Source organism: Brachycentrus maculatus, unplaced genomic scaffold, assembly GCF_059751285.1.
Source record: "Brachycentrus maculatus isolate JH-2025_06_01 unplaced genomic scaffold, ASM5975128v1 h1tg000221l, whole genome shotgun sequence".
NCBI lineage: Eukaryota > Metazoa > Arthropoda > Insecta > Trichoptera > Brachycentridae > Brachycentrus > Brachycentrus maculatus.
This window is the reverse complement of record NW_028280972.1, coordinates 1440339-1464419: the sequence shown is the minus strand read 5'-3', so window position 1 is coordinate 1464419 and position 24081 is coordinate 1440339. Positions and strand designations below refer to the sequence as shown.

The 24081-nt window shown below is 29.4% G+C and overlaps 1 long non-coding RNA gene across 1 annotated transcript in view; it reads left to right on the top strand.

The window, feature by feature from the left end:
* Positions 1-1079: 1079 nt before the first annotated feature.
* LOC148306892 (uncharacterized) overlaps positions 1080-24081 on the top strand; it is a 123029-nt gene continuing 100027 nt past the window's right edge. Inside the window, exon 1 of the long non-coding RNA XR_015837935.1 lies at positions 1080-1103. This is a non-coding gene — a long non-coding RNA (uncharacterized LOC148306892). The remainder of the gene's footprint in view (positions 1104-24081) is intronic.

Sequence of the window (24081 nt, the reverse complement as noted above, 5' to 3'; positions counted from 1 at the left end):
TCGAATTAAAGATTTCCATTTCTCGCAATATTTTTTTAAATATTTGTATGAATGTTATTTGAAAACGATACTGGGGACTAATTTTGCACCACTCTTAATCTGTTTATAAATCACAGCTGTCTAGATCTGATATGGTGATTAATTTTGTGCCAACCTGTACTTCGTTAAAACGATTCAATTCTCTGCCTTTTTTTAAAGTTCTTTACGAGTGCTGACAGCGATTATAGAGGCACTCTTTGTTTCTGTGTCCGAAAGATATTTATGAACAGGGACGTGGACACATTAAAAATAATAATAAAAACCCTTATCCGCACCCCAATGGTGCATAGGGCACTGTGTCATATAACAGCAGTGTTATCTTGATCGTTTATACATGAAGGGAAGGTGATCAGCCCTCCGCTTCAGGTACCAGTCCACGGTAATTTTGAATAAATATTACAGAAAAAAAATCACTAATGTTTATATTACCCCCCTTGGGAATCGAACCCGGGACTTCCAGAACGGTAGCCGAGCGTGCCGACCATAACACTACGGAGACGGACAAAGAATGTTAATAAAATGTGAATAAAAATGTGGACAAAAAATGTGAATAAAATAACTGGTAAATTATAAATTACATATAAATTTATAATCATGTTTTCTGTCGTCACCCACTATTTAAAATATTTTGGAATTAATCCTTAAATACAGTATCTTTGTTAAAATAAAGATCATCTCAACCATATATTCTGAAGACAACTCACATTTGAATGAAGTTATCAATTATAGGATATATATGTTAAATTAAAAGATTTGATTAGTATCGTTGTCAAAATAGGGTAGAATGATAAATATCACGGGTTTATAAATTGATCACATGAATCAGCCCACGAAAGGTTGTAAACAATGTCAATATCCAGGTTTCTATATTATTCTTCATCTTTGTTGAGATATTTATACAATATAGGTGTGTCATTTATGTAAACATTAAAATTTATTAATCAAAACAACTTAAAATATTCATTTTGATATCTTTATAACAAATCCTAAAAGCCAGATGATTTAAAAATAAAATAATAATCATCCTTTTTTTCCTTTCAGAAATACGCCTGATCATCTGAGCGGTAAGTAAGTTTAATTTTACATATATTTATTACACATTAATCATTTATTAAAGATGGATGGTTAAAAGTAGCACAGGTAAATATAAGATTTAAAAAAATCAACTCTAAAAAATACTGGCTCACTTCAAAAAATGTTTTATTATTCAAAGCACAATGTATGTTAACACAAAAGGTGGCATTTTACGTGGTTCGTATTAAGACTTGGCTTTTGTTTTGCGGCACTTTCAAAAGCAGTGTGGAGAATTCGCTTTATTTAGCAGTTGGTGCAGTAAAATTATAGCCAAACTAATAATATTAAAGGATGCACAAATGCTAATTTTATTCGCCCTGACATACTGCGGAGAAATATTATAGAAAATATTTTGCCTTTTACGTTGTACATCTATGTTTAAATTATGTTATGGTTAAAATAAATTATCCATTTTTAATTAATGTTTTACTTAGTAAATACCACTATTTCTTAAAATCTACTGTGACACGTGTTTCGATGCATTCCGCATCATTTTCAAACACCGTATGTGAAGCTAATTCTAAATTTTAGAGTTGGGTCCTTTTGTACGTGTCAATACTGTGGTATTCCAGGGCATCAAATAATATATTGTAGAATAAGGCTGAATAAACAAAATTCAGAACCCAGACAGCCGGAGGAGACCAAGTTAATGACCAAACATAGAGTTGTGTGTTTAAATCTTCAACGTCCCAAGGACCCAACTCTAAAATTTTGAATTAGCTTCACATATGTACGGTGTTTGAAAATGATGCGGAATGCATCGAAACACGTGTCACAGTAGATTTTAAGAAATAGTGGTATTTACTTAGTAAAACATTAATTAAAAATGGATAGATTTTACCACAAAGTGACTGCCGAATCAATTAATGATAAAATAAATTAGTTTAAAAAATGGGACAATGAGTTATTTTACCAAAATGGTAAAACAATATTTCAATTTAAAATTGTAACTGAATTTAAAATTTGTCGTTTTAGGATAAACATTGTATTTTTTAATCTTGGTTACCAATAATTATAAAATACGGGGCTACTTTGTTTTTGACGCAAAGATTTTTATTGCTTTAAGTATATAAATGAAAACACTTAAATATTTGATTTAACCAAATATTTACCTGGATTTTCCTCACAAATAAGTAATTTTTTATTTAAAATATAATTTTTTAAGTAAGTAAGTAGAGGTTATCCAAATGAGTGAACAAGTATTTGTAAACCCTCAAAATGTTGTAAAATATGTTTACATTCATACGCAAACCCTTTGATCGCTAAATTAATTTAACCGTCATTTACTTTAAATTATCACTTTATTCACTATTTTTATTTGTGTTATCTCCAAAAGTATGGGTCAGTGAAATCTCGTTTATATCGACTAGATGTTTGTCAATTTCAAAGGTTTCTTTAACCTAAGACCTACTTAGTTAACGTACAAACATTTACTATGTTCTTATTAATCTTACATTATTACTTTTACTATTTTTATGTATATTTTTACATTATTATATGTGAGAGGGAAAACAGAACGTGGACGACCGAAAAAGACTTGGCACGATCAGATCAATCAGAACCTAAAATCTGGCGGTGTCAAAAGTCTGCGTAATCGGAGGGCATGTATGACTAGATGTATGGATGTGAAGGAGGCTAGGAGTGTATGTCAGGACAGAAGAGTGTGGCGTTCCATCCTCTCTGCCTACCTCTGCGGGGAAACGGCGTGATGGTAGTAGTAGTAGTAGTAGATATCAGGTACTGGATTACGTACTATTTAGATGAGACATCAATATAAAGTCGTATTATACATATATGTCAAGATTGAGACGAAGATTATATATATCGTTTTTATACGAAAGAAGATACAAGTCTGAGCATTCATTCATGGGCTTATGAATAAAAATTTGGCTTGCCTTAGTGATCGCTTTATCCACTTTCACTATTTTGGCCATTATCAAACATCTGTATTAAATTACTCTTTAAACGATGTATATATCGAGGGTTTATTGGCAAAAAACTCTGAAATCCCCGTTTGAATAATTCCTGTTCTTTAAAGCTTAATAAAATATTTGCTGTTAAACTTGAAGTTTAATTTACTTTTAAAACCACATATATATGACATTTCAGACTACTAAGTGTATTTGCCAGTTTATTGAACGATGAAAACTTTATAATATGCATTATTGAGTAAAAATTTCGAGTTAACGTTTTTTGTCAGTATAACCACGATATTAACTTTTATTGAATTCAGTTAGTTGCAATTTTGATAGATGTTACATATTATTGACGGTGCTGCCATCAGTTGAGAATTTGTCAATGGATTTTCATTCGGTGTAAGTTATTTTTATTTATTTTATTTTTATTTTATTATTTTTGGTTCACAACAGCAACATATGTAAAACAAAACATTAAAAGATAAACATTAAACAAGCCAATTATAGTTAACCACAGAAACATAAAGATTAGTAAAAAATATTTAGTATAGATCTAGCAAATAAACACGTATTTATGACATAAAAGGTGTGTTAGAGGGTGTATGTGTGTGTGTGTGTGTGTGTGTGTGTGTGTGTGTGTGTTATTGGAAGGATGATGATGATTTAAAAAATTGTTACGAAAATGGTGATTTAAAAAGCGTAAAAACTCCTTTTGGCTCTTGTGATCCCAGGTCAACTTATTGCTATTGCGAATGTACAGGAAAAAGTATTTCGAGCGGAATATTAGCCCTAATGGTTACCCTAAAAATATTATAAGACGGGACGTGAAAAGAAATTTCGATACAGTATTTTATTTTCGAAATACCAGTTGTATATATGTATATACTAAGGAAATATTTCAAACAAAACTATAGGTCTATGTTTAGTATATTAAAATCATTGTTAACTTTGTGTTATGTTAAAATAACACTCTCTCTATCATTCGTCATTCATCTTTATCATTGATAATTTTTATAAATCAACGGGTACATAAATTTTACATTTAAATGAAAATAGTCTTTTTATAGATAATTTTCAAAAAAAAAAAGAAATATATTTCAGCAATTGATAAAGACTTACCTATAGTAAATAACCAATTAAATTTAACTACTAGTCCACTTTTAAAAATATTGTGATTCATTTATCTTCTTTCTCTCCCTATATTATACCCCATCTCGCATGTGCACATGTACTATTAAATATTAACGTTCATTAAATATTTACTCTGTATTAAAATTAAAATAAGTTAGATTTAAATTATTTTTTTTAGATTTGTGTTAATAAAGTTATGTGAAATAAAAAAATATTTAATGAAATTGACATACATACAGATAAAATATCGGAAAGTTATGTTATAACTTATTCGAAGGAATTGGAATGGTAGAATGTATGAATATAATATGTGCGATGAAAATAAAGGAAAAAATACGAATCTGTTATTTGGCAAGTTTGTCAATTTTACTCCAGGTGACTTGAATAGTAAAAAAGTTGAAAAAAAAAACTGTTTGCTCAACATAGAGGAAAGTATTAAAACCTCAGAAACTTTGTCGCAAGAATACTCTCTTTTAACTCTCGGGAAGTAAAAAAATGTACTTCCATATGTCTGTTCCTGCTACTTAATATTCAGCTGAGCTAAAAGTGCTTTTCCAATTTCATTCAAACAGACCTCACACCAAAGCTCGCTGTATAACTACCCTGTACCCAGTACCCACTACCGAGAAGCGGTTCAGCCGAAAACATTTTATTCGTCTTACGTCCGAAACGAATATGGTCGAAGGGTTGGGTGATGGTAGCATATTATAACACATTCTGATATACACTCACATTCACTCGCATCACTTTTATAATGAAGTGTTATTTAGGAAATTGAAATTAAATTAAAAGGTTTTTAAAAGATAATGATCAATCTCACACACCAAATTTAGTTTGCTAGTTGGGAGGTGGTAAGTTCACATTACCCGTAGTAGTCGTGACTGATCAACCCATTTTTCTGGAATACAAAGCTCTTTAAAGTACTTTTTTTTTTTTTTTTGGAATCTGAGCCCACCATCCACCCGCAGCAGTTATAGAGTCCTGAGGGACTCTCTGTCAGCTGCACATAGAGGAAAATCTTCAAAATATTTCTGAAGAAATAAATATTGCTCTATTCAATTAATGAGGGGGGAGGAGGATGTACGGACAGAGGCCGACACTTCGTCCCCACCCCTCGGGATCCCCTCATTACCTCTTTTAATTTTAATAAAATAAAAACAATAAGAACACAACAAAAAAAAAACAAAAAAAAAAAAAAAAGCCTTATCATACTTTGATTAATAAACGAGTATACAGAGTTTGTATTCAACCCTTTCGGGAAAGTGTAACAAATGTACTCGCAGTTGGTTAAGTAGCGAGGTGATCTGAATGAATTTGGAATCTTCAAAAATAAGTCGCATTTGCATTTAACACCGATCGCAGTCGAGTCATTTTATTGTTTGGTAGATACATGAATATACCGTTACAATAATCGAAGATTTTATATTTTTCAAACCCTTATACGCACCACAATGGTGCATACGGCACTGCATTATATATGACGCAGTGTTATCTTGATCATTAACACGTGAAAGAAAGGTGATCAGCTCTCCGCTTCCACTTAATTTATTAATTATTTATTCGTAGCGACGCAGTGTTAAGTTGATCGTTAATTGCATGAAGAGAAGGTGATCAGCACTCCGCTTCAGGTAACAGTCCAGGGTTATATTGAATGAATTTTAGAGTGAAAAAACCACTTTATATTTATTTGACCCCCCCCTGGGAATCAAACCCGGGACCTGCGGAACGGCAGCTGAGCGTGCTGACCATTACACCACGGAGATAAATCGGAAATAAAATCATATGTAAATAGTTTCCTTTTAATAATTATACATATTTTTCGCGCTTGTACGTGTATAAATATTTTATTCGGAGAATATATCGAATACACTCTCTTAGCAAGTAAAAATTAGCATATGAGACTGTATAAAAGAATCGGAACATAGAAATCTGTCATTTTGGCTAAGCCCTTTGGAACAGATTCGGTGTAAAAAAATAAAAATTGAACCACTCTTATTTCTCAAAGTAGAAAGGACATAGACGTGTATGGTTGTTTTCCGATCGGAATACAAAAGAATGTGCCCTTTTGATGATTTCGATACAGCTTGGACCAACAATTACCTTTTGGGATCAGACGAGTACGTTAGTAGTAAAGTTTCACGTGCTAAAGGGGGGAACGGTGGGGAAAAGGGGAATGGTGGGTAATTAGTTTTCACCATTTAGACTAATACAAGGGATTACTTAAATTTATGGGAGCCCCCCGACTGTCGGCTGCGGCGCGGCTTTGTTATTTTACCCCCAATGAGGAAAGTACTCCCTCTGTACTTCATTTTATTTTTTAGTCTCAGAGAATCGACACACCTGAGAAAACGAATTCAACTAATTATGTTGATTGTATATTCTAATTTAACAAGGAATTGGTGTAAAATTTAACAGACAATGTATTAATTTTCACCTGTAGAAGAAAACATCTGCTAGTTTTCGAAACTAGTCATGTACATATAATAAAATAAAACTCATGAACTGCTTTATTACAAGAGTCAATTTTTTTTATGAATAATATAAATAATAAATTCTTTCATCGGAATGTTAGTAAAAAAAAAACATTTTGGAATTTTTTGGCATCGTCAGGGAAGGGTAATAAACCATAACCTAACTATGAGTATTTCAATGTTTTAGAATTAGTACATAAACCCTGATGATGACAGGGTTCATGTCGAAACCGATTAAAAAAAGTGTACCAATAAAAGTGGTTGAAACAAAGTACAATAGTTTTATTTTATAAACTTGTGCCACAAAGTATCTGCAAAAAACATTAAAGAAAATAAAAACATTTAGAAAACAAACATGACTAGGCTTTATTCAGTTGTCAGTAGTTAACAAAGTTATTAAGTACTATTTTTTGACATCTCAACAAAGAAGAATATGGAAGTCTGGGCATTTTCGTAAGCCCCGTAAATGTCGGGCTGTAGTCCTGTGTCGGGCTGTGGTCCCGTGGTTATTGTCGCGGACTCTTAGGTCAGAGTTTATCGGTTCCAACCCAGTCTACCACAATTTGATACTTTTTTCTAATAATGAGCCGCTTAGGCCCACAGAAATAGTATGTAATTGAAATATTTGTGTAAATAATAAGAAAAAAATTTATCTTTACTTTAAAAACAACAAAAAATGCCCAGACTTTCATATTCTTCTTCATGTATGTTGAGATGTAAATTTTTTTTATATAAAATAGCTCCTATAAATGGAGATAATCCAGATTTGTGAAGTAGTATTTGGACACATTCAAAATGTTTTATTTAATACTACAAACACGACAAAAAGACAATTGAATGCGATTTATAGGCATGTAACCACGATATACTCTCGCTTCCATAAATACAAACAAATTAAAGTGAATTTATTTTCGAACAATTCAGAGAATCATTGTTATCTCAAAATATGATCAGCCATCTAGCTGGGCACCCCACACTCATTCAAGGAGTATAACAAGAACTACCTACTCGTAGATTTTACCCTTAAACTCACCTTTTTAAAATAATTTGTACTACATTATAAATTGAAACAATTCAATTCAATAGATTCAATGTATAATGTTATACAAATTATTTAAAAAAAAGAAGATATGTGGATTAGGAATAGTTCTTTGCGGTGGTATGGGCATGTGAAGCAAATAGATAGCGAGAGAATGATTTAGAAAATATTTGTGGCGAATGTGGAAGGGACGACCGAAAAAAACTTGGCACGATCAGATCAATCAGAACCTAAAATCTGGCGGTGTCAAAAGTCTGCGTAATCGGAGGGCATGTATGACTAGATGTATGGATGTGAAGGAGGCGAGGAGTGTATATCAGGACAGAAGAGTGTGGCGTTCCATCCTCTCTGCCTACCCCTGCGGGGAAACAGCGTGATGGTAATAGTAGTAGTAGTAGTACATTATAAATTGCATCAGAAAAATAGATAACTAACTAACTAACCATCACGCCACTAGGAAAAGAGAATATAACGCCACATCACTCTGACTTTGCAAACATTCTTCGCCTCTTCCACGTTCATACATCTCCATATCATACATATCCGCCGATTATTTCGACTCCTAATCTGGCCGCTTTCAAGTATTTGGAATACCTGATCGTGAAAAGTTTTTCTCGGTCTTCCTCTGCTCATTTTTCCAACTACACTCGCCCAATAAATTTGTTTTACCGTTCTTTCCTCATTCGTTGCACATATCTAAACCATCTTACTCATTCGTTGCACATATCTAAACCATCTCAACATACCATTTTTAATTTTATCGATAATGGTTATCTCAGCTATGCATTCCTTCCATATTTCACAATTTGAACGTATATCATACATCGTTTGTCGCACATTCTTCTGAGAAATTGCATTTCAACTGCATTCAGTAAACTTTTATCCTTCTTTTGCAAACTCCATGCTTCACTTCTGTATATTAGGGTTGGAACCAGGCCTCCGTTGTGCACTGCCAATTGAAACAGAAATGACGTTGTAATAACAATACAATAAAACGGGTATCCTGCGTTGTATATTTTATCGCGCTACATCAGATCTATAGTTCATTTTCTGATAATCGACATTTAAATGAAGTCTATATTTCACCTTAAAAAAACTAAGCTGAATTCGTGCCTACGTGAATACGCAACAAATAATTTATCTACGCAAAATTTCATTCCCCAATCTACTCGGGCTTCGAAGGAAAGAAAACCCCCGGAGATACGGAAAAAATACGCTATATTGATATGCTCCGGGGTGGGAAAACGTAAGTATATGACTTATTTATGGCCCATCTGAGATGGCCGACCCTCAAAATAACATTCGATTCCGTCCATACTATGTTTCAGTGAGAACTTGGGAGGATAATCTGATGCTATATTTACATGTACTCATGAGGTTGAGAATGTAAAGTAAAAGTATTTAATGCAAGAGTAAACCGCAATCAAACCATCTCATGTTTTTATATATTCATATATTAAAATGGAGTTCTACAAATTAAACGCCGAATCAAAAAATATTTTTTAATGGTTTATTTATTTTAGCTTTTGGTGAGCCCCAGAACTCTAGGAAGAATTTTGATGAGTCGTAGGTGAGAAAAGATTACGGCGCACTGATCTATACTATTATGATATGAGAATCTTTCCATTCCTTACTTACGATATTAACACATTTTGGAAGGGTGTTTTTTACACCTGTTGACCACTGGCGACGGAATTTGATAATTGTGCACTATATAGTTCAAACCTTAACAAAGGGATATATCCATATAAAAACATTAAATAATTCTTTCTTTTCTGACTTTAAAATGAGGCCGGCGCAGAAGGTAAAAATACCCTTTCCGTCCTTAAGCGTCTATCGACTGAACGGGTAGACTGCTTTAAACACTGTAAAGTTCATAATGAAAGATTGGGAAAATGATGATGGGAAATGACATCACTCAGTTGCAGTGTTTTCCTGTCTTTTTTCAATTTAGAAAATTTAATCCTTTGTTTCTCTCTGATCTATTCTTACAGAATTTTTGTTAGTTTGATATTTATTTGTTTGAATTTTTTCAAATGCTTTTTTATTATGCTAGAAAATGTAACTTACTAGATTTTATAGTATCCATAGTAAAACATGCAATTTTTGTGTGCTTCCACACAAAGTGGTCCAGTTTGAGATAATGGATTCTAAAATATACAAATAGATATGTAGCGTAAATCTTCTGATCATATTTTATTTCATAACATTCCATGAAACTATGATATTATAGTTACATACATATAATCTTTATACCATTCCGGCCAATGTTTTAATACATTACAGTTTCTTTTTTTCTAATATTAAATCAGAGGAAGAATTGCATTTTTGTAAAAAAAAAATATTTGGGAAATTTTTAAATATAACATACACAGCAATATAGATATGTAATTGTACATATATCCTATTTTGATAGGACGGTAAAAACGAGTCAGACTCCGCTCGAAGGGGTAAATTATGCGTAAGAACAGTGATGATATACATCTCCGTGCATTGCCGGTGCATGGGCGACAGGTCACCATACCGATCATCTAAAAATGTGATCCGAACGGGGGTACAAAAACACCCCAGTTCATATTTGTATAGAAATTGTAGTACGCAGTTCGCAGCAAGTACCTACCAACTCGACGCCAGCTGAGTCATACGTGCCATGTACATCTTTACTCGCCATCAGTCGGGAACTGCATGCGTCCATCTGACAAGCGAGAGGCTGGAAATCGGATCAAATGAAAGCGAAGAAGTCCAGTTGTCTTGCACTCTCCTTATGGTAGTAAAACAATTATTAGATAGAGAAAAATAACATGTCGCTAACAAACCAAAAAAATAACTGATGATAACTGATGACTGAAAAATGCTGATATATAAGTACGTACATCTTACGGTACCAACTGATTGTGCTTTTTATAAAAAAATGAAACATTTGACGATTGAAATTTATAGAAAAAGTTATTAAAAAAAAATGTTTTTAATACCACTAAGAAATATGGAGTAAGTAGCTCTTATAAAACTAAAGTTGTCGAATTAAAATTCATTTATTGAGGATTTCAATCCCATTGTCCGGCTAGGTTAGGTTAGGTCCCAGATCCGGCTAGGTTAGGTTAGGTTAGGTAATATGCTTTATATTGTTTTATGATGCGTAAACAGTGTATTTTAAAATCACCACAGTTCGTTATTAATAAATACATTTCTGTGGAGCATTAATTAAGTATTGAAAATGTTGAAGTTAATTACTGATTCGGCATTTCAGATTTCATCTTCAATTCATGAAAAAATATTACCAGCGTCTCGCAACGAAACATCACCGTCCGGAAACAGTGAGCGTTGGCCGCTTTTATTCTTTTGAAAATAAATGAATAACGAGGCATTTTATTATCCCGATTTGAATACGCAGAATAAAGCCTCGTCTGGACGGTATTTTTCTTTTATTATTTATATTTCGCTTGCAATTTCACCAGTATTCTCATGTTTAGTTCTTTTCGGATTTCTTTTCGATAATAAAAAAAATATACAAGTACCAAAATAACGATACAGAATGAATAATGTTTAATAAATTATATTTTGTTTAATAAATTATAATTAAAGAAAACACTTGATTTTTTACCACTTGAGTATATTTTTGTGACAACTAGTTTCGGAAGCTAAGCTTCCATCTTTAGGTCTAATTGTAAACTAAAACACAATTATTAATTTACTATTATATAAATAATAAAAAAAAGGGTAAGTTAGGGGGAGGGGGGGGGGAGTGAAGGGGGTGGAGTTTGTAAATAACGGAAAAATGGATAGAAAAAGTGAAGAATTTTGAAACAATACATTATTTACTAATTTTTTATTAGAATTAAAGTTTCTTTATTTCTAAATTTTCTAAATAAAATGAAAATAATTTGGCCTTTGTGTGGTACTAGGGGTAATAAATTCTAATAAAAAATTAATATATTGTTTCAAAATTCTTCACCTTTGCTATCCATTTTTCCTTATTTTTTAAACTCCGCCCCCTTGACAAACCCCCTCCCCCTAACTTACTCCTTTTTATTTATAGAACAGTTCATTGTTTATTATGTTTGAGATTACATTTTGACCTGAAGATGGAAGCATAGCTTCCGAAACTAGTCGTCATAAAATAAACTCAAGTTGTAAAAAAAAGTTTTTTAAAAAATAATATCATCATGTCCTACCACAAAGTAAATGAAGAAACAATAAATAAAATATAAATTTATTCAAATAAGGGTGACTTTCTTTTGCCACTTGTCGACTTTAAACAGTGTGTTTAATACACATTTCTCCTTTTTCCATTGGTGAAAAAACTGAATTTATGTGTAAAACATTTGATGAAACTTTATGGGAAATATGACATCTTTCTACATTCAAGTGTGTATTATGACAATGTTAATATTGAAAAAGCAGAAAAATATACTCAAATTTTAAATCGTTGTATTTCCAAATTTAATCCATAGATACATAGATATATAATAAATACATAGATATATGATTGATTTCATATGGTTTATTAATTAACCATAATCTAATAGTTCTAAAAAGTTAAGTAAAGTGGTTGTCAATTATGGATAGAACTTTGCACGTGTGTAAAGTGATCACTTAACCAACCTATGACAAGTCATAAGCCCTGTAATTACACCGACTTCCATATTCTTTCTCATCTATGTTAAGATGTCAAAAAAATGTTAAAATTACACCTTAGTGGAGAAAAACCATGTGAACAAGTGCTTATATACACTAGAGATGTTGTCAATTATATAAGGTGCTTCGCTATGTACACTGCTCACATAATACTTTTTTTTTTATCTTAGCCCATAAAAAGTAGCCTATAAAAAAAACGGAAATAAATTGAAACCAGCAAACGAAATGCAAAAATATCTTCATCTTATAATATCTACATAATAGATATACGTTTAAAATTTTGGTTATTATGATCACTTGAATAAAAAAAATCTGTACAGGCACCTGCGATTGACATAAGGTGTCCAATGAAATGAATTAGGCGTGGTCAAAAGAAAAATGATTGTTTCCCTTTATTCTGTGGTAAAACGTATTTTTTACTTTTTTAAGAAGATGTTTCAGGGTCTCATTTATGTTTTTTTGGGGCAAAAGATTTTGTTTGGAAGTGTTAAGTCATCTTCTTTAATATAATGAATTATCAAAAGATGGAGTGGGTTTAGTCTTTCCCTGAATCATTCATCTTCATTAGGGTAAACATTTCGTCACCAATTAAACAGCTTAATTAGCAAACCACAGACACGCACCTACCTCTATATTCTCTTAGGAAAAGCCCATGAAGCCAAATCAAAATAAATCATAATCATTTGTGAAAACTAACTTCGGAACAGTTTGGAAAACTGTGTTCAAATTTAAATAATGGATTAGTTGGCCTTTATAAACAATAATTCGTTGTTTTTTGCAAATTGTATATTCGATCAATTTCCTATAGGAATGTATGTACTTAATGGGTTTTTTTTTTTTTAGTTTACAACATTTTGACTATTTCCAAATACTGAAATCACGTTTTAAAGAGTTTACCAGGATTTAAAATAATCGGTCCGGATTATTTTAATCATGCATACCAATAAGAGGTTTTTTGCTAAAAAATATGGTTATTTTGAACTCAATCACGAAAAGTAAGTAGTATATGCAGACTAATAATATATATTTTTGAAGATATTTTCTCACGATGCGTGTCAATTTTTTTTTATGTTGCATTCACTTTCCAGTTCAGCAGATATCTTTAAAGACGTACTAAGACGATGTTTTTATGATTCATTTACTGAAATTCAGTCTTTGCGACTTGAAGTGATCCTATTTCTGGCAGTTTCGGGCAGTTTTTTATAAGAACCAGATTCAAAAAATATTTAAAAAATTATTAGGACCGCACACTGGGAGCATTGAATTTTTTTAGCTATTTTCCCGGATCAACCCTTCTGAATTCAATAAAATTATTTGAGACCGCTCAGTTTCACTCAAAACACGTTTTTTAGGCATTTTAATATAAAATAATGATGTTTCAACGTACAAAAAATTGCACTTTTTCACTGATCAAAATAAGTGGAGAGCAATGTTTCATACATAAAACTGACCCTTAAATTAGTAAAAAGAGAGTTTTTGAATTAACCTTGCCCCTAACTGTCGTAGGTTGGGATAGCAGGGAATAAGAAGTAGGTAAAATCCATCAATATACGATACAATCCAAAAATATTGCATGAATTTCAAGAGTCGCAGTATTTAAAGACATAAACCAATTCTGTCCTAGTACATTTGGCCACCACTGTATATGTTGTCAAATCATGGGTACGGTGGTGTATGTTATACATATCAGTAGACCAGCCTCTGACAGATCGTATGCCCGTAAATAGCTAGACTCTCACATTTTTTCTTCATCCATGTAGTCAAAAAATTATTAATTTTTGACTATTTTTTTTCTTTCCACATCGCACATATTCTCTAGCTTACCGGCCTTTAACATAAAGAAAGCCGAGAATTGAGAACATTCTTTTTTTAAATAAGCTACTTGTATCTTTTTCATGGGTTGCTATGGTATTTTTTTCCTTGTGTATTCTATTGAAGGATTCCACCTTAAGTAATCCTATTTTCAACCCCCTGTTAAACCCTACCTTACATAGAATCTTTTCTCACCCTTTCAACACCGGCATATTCACACCGTGTGTTTGGTTAACTCATTGCTTCCTATGAGCTTTGAAGAAATCGACTAACTCGACTTTTAATAAAGCAGGCGCTGTGGCGTAGTTGAGTAGACGCTCGACTTCGAAACTGGCGTCGTGGGTTCGATTCCCGCCAATTGCAAAATGAGTTCAAGAAAGATTTATTTTCAATTGGTCTGGGTGTTTGTGATGTATTTTTCACATTTACCTTCCCTACCCTTACTATCCTACCTGCTGACAAGCATCTGAAATACACGCTTTGCGGGTTATTCCTTTTTTTAAATATCTAATTATGCAATGATCGAGAATTTTTTTTAACATATAAAAATATGCGGCAAAACGGTGTATGATAGATGTTTGAATGGCGAAATAGGGAAAGAATACAAGCATAATGTAAGCATTATCGATAAAATTAATAAAGGTGTTTTCAGATGGTTTGGACATGTGAAACGTATGGGTAAAGAAAGAACCGTAAAACAATTGTTTGAGGAAAATGTAGGCGGAAAAAAGAAGCAGAGTAAGACCGAGGAAAATTTGGAAATATCGGGTATGTCAAATACTTGAAACCGGCTGGTTCAGGAGTCGAAATGGTAAAAGCGGGTATGTCTGAGGAGATGCAGGAATATGGAGGAGACGAATAATGTAAGCAATGACAGAGTAGTATGGCGTTCTATTCTCTCTCGATTCTCTCTACCTCTGCATGCTTAGTTAGTTATTCAACGTATTTTATATATAATGGTGCTTTAGATTACCAAAAAAAATAATTTTTTATTAATATGAGTAAGAGTAACATAATGTTTTTTTTATATATAAATTTAAAAATCCCTCGTTGTAATATCAGAAATCACTAACACTGTAGAATACATTTAAATGTGCATATGCTAAGTAATTGGAGGATTTTTTTTGTTCGTTGGTTAAGTTTCTTTAAAAATTGTTACGTAAAACAACTCAAAACATTCTGCTTTTGTCATTCCTTATAATGAAAGAAGGGAAAAGTTTTTTTTTGTTATTTGTGTTGGAGCCAAATTTATTGTACATCCCCTTTATTTTTATTTTCTTAATAGTTCTTGCTGAATAAATCATTGTAGTAGTCGTGTATTCAAATTATATGACGATCGATGTTGCAGTAAAGTTATCTATTTTTACTATTAACTCAAGGTAAAATAAGATAAGATACTTAAAACATTTTAAGTATGTCCAAATACTTTTTAACAAATCTAGATTATATCCAATTATAGGAGTTATTTTACACTTGTATAATCACTTAATGAGTTTTATTTCAAAACTCGACTAGTTTCGGAAACTAACAGATTTTCGTCTTCAGATGAAAAGTAAAACTTACGAGCAAAAAATATTTAGGTATATATATATATATATATATATATATATATATATATATATATATATATATATATATATATATATATATATATATATATATATATATATATATATATATATATATATATATATACATTTATATATATATATATATATATATATATATATATATATATATATATATATATATATAACATATATATATAAATATATATATATATATATATATATATATATATATATATATATATATATATATATATATATAAATATATATATATATAAATATATATATATATATATATATATATATATATATATATATATATATATATATATATATATATATATATATATATATATATATATATATATATATATATATATATATATATATATATATATATGTATATATATATATATATATATATATATATATATATATATATATATATATATATATATATATATATATATATATATATATATATATATATATATATATATATATATATATATATATATATATATATATATATATATATATATATATATATATATATTTATATATATATATATATATATATATATATATATATATATATATATATATATATATATATATATATATATATATATATATATTATATATATATATATATATATATATATATATATATATATATATATATATATATATATATATATATATATATATATATATATATATATAACGAGGTTGATAGGGTAGGGGGAGGGGAAGGGGTTAAGGAAAGAGACTTTTTGTAAAAGGAAACATAGATAATAATGGCGATGTATATTGAAACAGGATATTATTAAAGTTTTTGTCATTTCATAAAGTTAAGGCCGAATCAATAAATAATATAAATCTAAAACCCTGAAGTGTTTATGAAAGTATTAGTTTCAATGCATTACTTTTTACTTTTTTACGTTTTTAAGTTTTCGATTTAATGTAAAAAAAACTGTTTTCTGATAGTCAAGTATTTTTTGTATTTTATACTAAAACTTTTATTCTATTTCTACTTATAACACCTTTGTATTCTTGCCAGTGCCCTTTACTATGACCTAAATTATATTGTATACCCACACACAGGCCATGCATTTGTGGGATCTTTTTTTGTATTTATATTTTAGTATTTTTTTGTAATTGAATTTACTATCGTCATTGAATTTGTAGTCATGTTTGTTTAATGCAAAAGAATTTAAAATAAAGAAAAAAAGTGGTATTACACAAAGTTAACAATGGAGAATGTTTTATTACACTACCACAATGTTATCAATGCTTTCAATATACAAAATAATATAAATACGTTTTTATTAAACTTGTTGACATGTGTTTTATTACATCCTAATAGCAACTGAAAAGTTCTTTATATTTTTATTCTTGTATCTACAATGTGCTCAATTCCTTTCTCCAATGCACTGTGAAAAGCTGCTGTTGCAAGTTTACGAGTCAAAATGAAAAATGGTTATTGCATAAGTTCCAAACAAGCACTAAGTTTCCATTACTTTTACTTCGTGGGCATAAATTACTTGTCAGGAGCTAGGATTACTTGCAACTTGGGTGACAGCATCGTATGAACACAAATAATAAAGTAGGTTTATAGGGTTATTATTATAACACACACACAAGAGTTGTCTAAAAAGCTTTCAGGAATACTTTGCTACATTCCTTCGGATATAAATTACGATGCAATATTACGTTAATGTATATATATATATATATATATATATATATATATATATATATACATATATATATATATATATATATATATATATATATATATATATATATATATATATATATATATATATATATATATATATATATATATATATATATATATATATATATATATATATATATATATATATATATATATATATATATATATATATATATATATATATATATATATATATATATATATATATATATATATATATATATATATATATATATATATATATATATAAATATTTAAGTTGTGTTCTGATATTTGTTGCTGGAACAGCATTTTAAAGAATAACATAACAACTATTTAATTTTTTCTTCATTAATTTTATTTCACTAGAAACCGGGTTTCCAACATCATCAGTTTGGGACAGAAAGTACCTTCATGCATGCATGTAAATACACAACAAAAACCAGATGAATAATGATTATTGTCCATAATATTATTTTTATCAATTGATTCGGCACTCACTTGATTGCTAGTAAAATCTATCAATTTTTAATTTAGGTTTTACTTTCTGTATACCACTTTTTCTTGAAATTATCATCCATTATGACACATGTTTCAATGCATTAAGAAATATGTAGTGTAAAAATTTACTATGAAAAACTAAAATTTTAAAATTATTTTTATCCCAAATTCACCCTCTACTACATTTATATACATATATAGAAACATTATATTTATTTTTTGGAAAATATTATTTTTAAATAAATTATGGCGTTCGCTAAATACAAGCTGGAAAACAAACTTTATAAAAATAATCAATTTTAGTATAATTTAATAGCCAAATTTAATTGCGTTGAAAAATGTAATTATTTTATTTTTACCGTTGATAGTTATTATTTTCAAACGTGAAAAAATAATATTTACGTTAAAATTAAACATTTTATGAAAAATTTCAATACCACAAATAATTACTTTTAACATTCTTCGACAACTATTATTTTACAAACTCGAACTTGTTTTAATTTAAAAATAGTTATTTTGAGATATAAAATAATATTTTGAGATATTTGAAATGATTATTTTATTTTTGTTCACAATAAACGTTTATACCCTTTTCTTAAGTAGAAATAAATAATGTCGATGTAAAGACAGTAAATATTTGTTGACCCGGAGCGTCAGATAAATAATACATTTCGAATATTACTAGTCGAAAACTTTTCAATAACCAGTAGGTGGTTTATTATGAAAAAGAAATAGTGGGTTTGGATCATATTGAAAATGTTGTTTGAGAAACCGCAATAACTTCTCCAATATTACCAAATATCTCCAGGGCGTTAAAATTTGAGTATTTTAGTTTCTGTTTTTTGAAGTTTAGAGATGTTAAAGTTTGTAATAAGAATGTTCAGGGCTACATATAATTAAAATAATAAAATTTAAAAAACAACAATGATCCCAAAAAAAAGCGAGTATTTTTCTTAATGGTCCCTTAGATAATGTCGCAGACTTTGAATTTATTTTCATTTGAAGAATATAAATTCAACAAGACAAAACTAAAACATGCACGATACGTTTTTCTTAACGGAGAAATAAAAAAAATATACATAAGTATGTATTTATTGTAACTGCAGACAGTTGGTAGAATTCCATGTTAAATTTGTCCAAAATTAAACAAGTTTAATGGGTTGAATTCTACTTTTATTAAATATATACAGAGTGCCCATTACCAACGTATTCCTTTGAAGGAGTGTTAGGCCAACTTATGACTCATCAAATAATGATAATATGATTTCAGTAAAAGTGTCTTAGTTTTCGAGATGTTTCCACTTTTATGAATCTTTTTTGATAAAAATCTACCCCAAAGATCAGTTTTTTGAGTGCCATTTCTTAAAATTTTCATATTTTAGATTTTTAATTCTTACTACCACAGTTATTGATGGAGGTGACGATAAAATGATTCAAATAAGCTAGTCTTCATAATACGCAATAAAAATATTGCATTCATTATCGATGTATCTTATAATCGTGAAATTTCATCTCTGTGTATCCATGGCAAGTTTCTCTCTCTCTATCCCTAGTGGTATCTTACCCCTCCCTTGTCTAATGACTGGGGTGGCCTTCGTAGCTCCAAACACAAGGTAGTCCACTCACAATTACAGCAACTTGGTTCAACAGTGCCACTTTATAATCATTAACAAGTTCCCAGCAATATTATTGCCGGACAAGCAAAGGGATGGGACAAAGTTAACGAAACACGTACAAACTGCAGTATATGGTAAAAATAAATTATTTACCAGGAGCCAATTGAAAATAAAGTGGACATAAAATAAACTTAATCGGATTCGAATAATTTTAATAGAACACTCGCCTTTTCATTTATCTTTTACTTTGTGTGATACCACTTTAAAACACTGATTCGTAACTACCTATTATCATTTCATCATCAGGTGATAAAAAAAATTAAAATGTTTTTTTTTTTTGCATAAATGTCAGACCGTAATAATTTCATTTTGATGACCTACTTATGGATTGAATATTCCGAAACTGCAGTAACAAATTAGAGTATTATTTTTGACATCTCATCAAAGATGAAGAAGAATATGGAAGTCTGGGCATTTACGGGGCTGACGACCGTCTTGCCGTAGATGCCCAGACTTCCATATTCTTCTTTATCTTTGATGAGATGTCAAAAAATAATATGAAAATAACTCCTGTCATTAGAGATAATTCTGATTTTGTGAACAAGTAAACAAATTAGACATGTATTAATTAATTAATTAATTAAACATTGTTGTAAACAAATTAGAGTTTATAAAAGTGGTATTAAATAAATAGAAAGATGAACGATAAGGAGAGTGTTATATAATATATCCATCCCACAAAGTTAACAATGCTTTAAATATACAAATTTTTAATAGAAACTGAAACCTTCGAGATCGTTTCAAATCTTAATTTACTTGTATTTTTTTAAATTCAATTCATCAATTGATCCGTAGAAAAATTTGTGGAAAAAAGTATTTTTTAGGTTTTCTTCAAAAGCCAATCACGAATGTTACACGTTATTATCCTTAGACAAAAATTGAAATGGAACGAGCTGTTTTGGGGATATTTTTCTTAATTATTATTTTGTTAATACGTACATTAATTTTTAGGTTTTCATCCTGAATTTTATGAAAAGAATTGGTTATTGTAATACTTCGGAAAACAGTTAGTCTACATTTCCTTGAAGAGTCAGATTTTTTTTTGAGTGATGGAAATCTTTGGGACTTAACATTTTTTTTGTAAATTGATTAAGATGACATCTGTCATGTGGCTGCCGCCAGTGTTGATACATATTTGTGCCAGTTTTATAAATTTGTTTATATACTGTAGCTAATTTGTTCACAAATGTCAAATATGATTGACGTGCGAGGCTATTTGCAAAAATTATAAGATCTTTCGATAGGGTGATGAATTTTGAGCCACCCTTCAAATTAAGGCATTCAAATTAATATTGTTTTATTTTATTTATTTATTTCCATTTTTTCTATTTGAATAACGGCTCTTTAGGCATGGCCTGTGTTGAGCCGAAATAATTACATACTAAAACAATTTATTTATTTATTATTATTTGTTTTTTTTAATTATAAGATTATATACATTACATATGGTACAAAAGATACAATAACAATTTACAGTATTTATTATAATATTTATTCTGTACATTTTATTGTTAATAAGTGTGATAAATAATATTGCTATTATCACTTATACTATAATCAAATATAACGTAACATTAGTGTTAAATTTCTTCAACAGTTAGAACCTATGAAAAATTAATCAAGGAGTTACTTATCTTTCTTATTGTAAATTAATACTAGAAACTTCCTAGAATATACCAGCCGATTGGATTTCTGTCAGCCGTCGATCATTTGTCAAATTACTGACTCATTAATCTGTTCTGAGAATTGAAGACCTGTGAATTAAATATCATCCTTGTTCCCTTCCCTTTGTGAATTTAAAATAATAATTAGAAATTACAATATTTTATAATCTTTCATTTTCAGCCGCCATGAACCATGAGAGAGTTAACTGATTTTTTTTTATAGATGAAGAAGAATATGTTAATCTGAGTATTTATGGGGCTTACGACCGCCATAGACTAGTTTGAGTGATCACTTTACACAAGATTCACCAATTCTACCCATTATTGCCAACCACACTAATCAAATTCTATACAAAGTGTTCAAATTCGAGACGTACTGCTTGAATTAACTAGAATTTCACTAGAGATATCTATGGTGAGATGAAAAAAGCTTTATATTGAGCAAAAACCCTTTCATAAGTAAATAAGTTTACATATTATAGGGTAAAGACCGTCATTGGTTGATTTCAGTGATCACATTACAAAGTGTAACATTCACCAACACTGCCCATGATTGATAATCAAATGTTGCATTTAATTAGAAGTTCCATAATTTTGAGCATTCTACTTCATTTATGTTGAGATGTATTTTTTTAAATAACTCCGTATTGGAGATAATCCATATTTGTGAACAAGTATTTGGACACACTCAAAATTTTGTAAATGTTAAGAATATTTATTATAAAAGTTATAGACTTGATTTAACGTATTACAATTGTGATTTGCTATTTTCTAGTTTAAATTCATATCTTAAATATATTTTTTAAGTAATCCAATTCAATTATCAAAAATATTTTTCAAATGCATTTTATTTATTGTTTTAGTGAAAGATACACGCTTTTCTCATATTGTATTACTCATTTTTTATTGATGATTTATCTACATTATGAATCAATTTCTCTTTATCTCTCACACATCATAGTTAGAGGCATTCCGTTATTGCGTGCGGTGTTCACCGGTGCAAACTAAGGATAATATTTCGTTAAATTATTAAAACTCTATGTACATTTGATGTATTCGAAGCCTAAAAAGTAGTAACATAGAATTAAGGAATTATTATCTTAGACAAGAACTAATCCAATGAATGTTAGTTTATTATATATCGAAATACCCTTATTTCTCTGGTGAATTGTAATTCAAAATTTTAAGGACAAACATAATACATATGTACTTGTACATGTACAGATGTATGTATACACAGAGAAGTAAGAACGTTTCGTTGAGTCCTAGAACCTGTTGATTAAAACGACTGGTAAATAGGATTACTCGATAGACTAAACACAGCCAAGGGGATCATTTGGCAGGTCCAACTAGGTTTTCCTGTAATTGGTCCAGACCAACGCTGAACCTAATGAGCTGACGTCTGAATTAGGTGGATTACCCACTAAGCAGCATTTATTCAAGATTGAAATGTTTATAATTTTTATTAGAGAAAAAACTACATACACACACACACACGCACACACACATACACACATAAAAGAATGGTCAAACAAATTTATGAAGTAAATGTTGTTGAAATAAGCAGCAGAGAAAGACCGAGGAAAACTTAAAACAATCAGAGTTGTCAAATACTTAAAATAATTGGGAAAGATGTATGAGGATATTAATGAATGTTTCCAATGACAGGGTGGTATGGCTTATGGCGTAATAGTTAGATAGTTTTAAATATATATATATATATATATATATATATATATATATATATATATATATATATATATATATATATATATATATATATATATATATATATATATATATATATATATATATATATATATATATATATATATATATATATATATATATATATATATATATATATATATATATATATATATATATATATATATATATATATATATATATATATACTAGACCCCTATAATTACCCTAGACTAGCATCTAAAGCCTAAGGCTAAATACCTTTAAAGGCTTTCTTACTTCTGTTTTTCGTCTTGTTAGAAGCTTATTTAGGGAAAAAAATACTCGAATAGACGGTGCAAATATCCGTTAGTACTTATGTACGAACGTATGCTCAACACGCCACCTTTGCCAAATACAATTAAGCGTTAATGTAGAAAAAAACGATTTCCGATTTGGTTTCGCCCTGAAAATCTGACGTTACAATGTCCTAATACAATATTGAGAGATAAATTTGTTACGTTTATCCATTATATTTCAAAAATGCTTAACAGAGGGAAAACCTCCATGGTTTTTTTTCATATTCATTTTAATATGCAAAATAATTTTACACATCAAAATGGTTTGGTTGTAAATCAGAAAATATTTTAATAAATGTAGTTCAACAATGTAGAAGAATCCGAAATTCTGGGCTTTTAAGGGGCTTACTACCGTCATAATGTTGTTAACTGTTATTTTTGGGAACTTTGTAAAAATAAAATGAAACGTTGAAAATAACTTTTTTTTGTTTAATATTTGTAAAACGTTTTCCATTTAAAGTTTCAAAAATTAAATTCACTTTACCAATTTTCATAGAGAATATCAAAAATTTTAACCAGTTATTATAGCTAACCCTTTGGCTACCAAAATACGATATATCGGCTTTTGATAATTTTTTTATTTCATTAGTTTTATACATTGGACAGCATGTTAGATATTTATTAGGGGTTGTGCAAAAAAATCGTTTCACGTTATATTTTTTTCTCAAAAAATTTTAAATCAATATGTGCAATGAAATGAATCATTTATATATTACAAATAGTAAAAAATACTAGTAAGTTTTTAAAAATTTTAAAAAATAAAAATAAAATAATTAAATAGGTTAA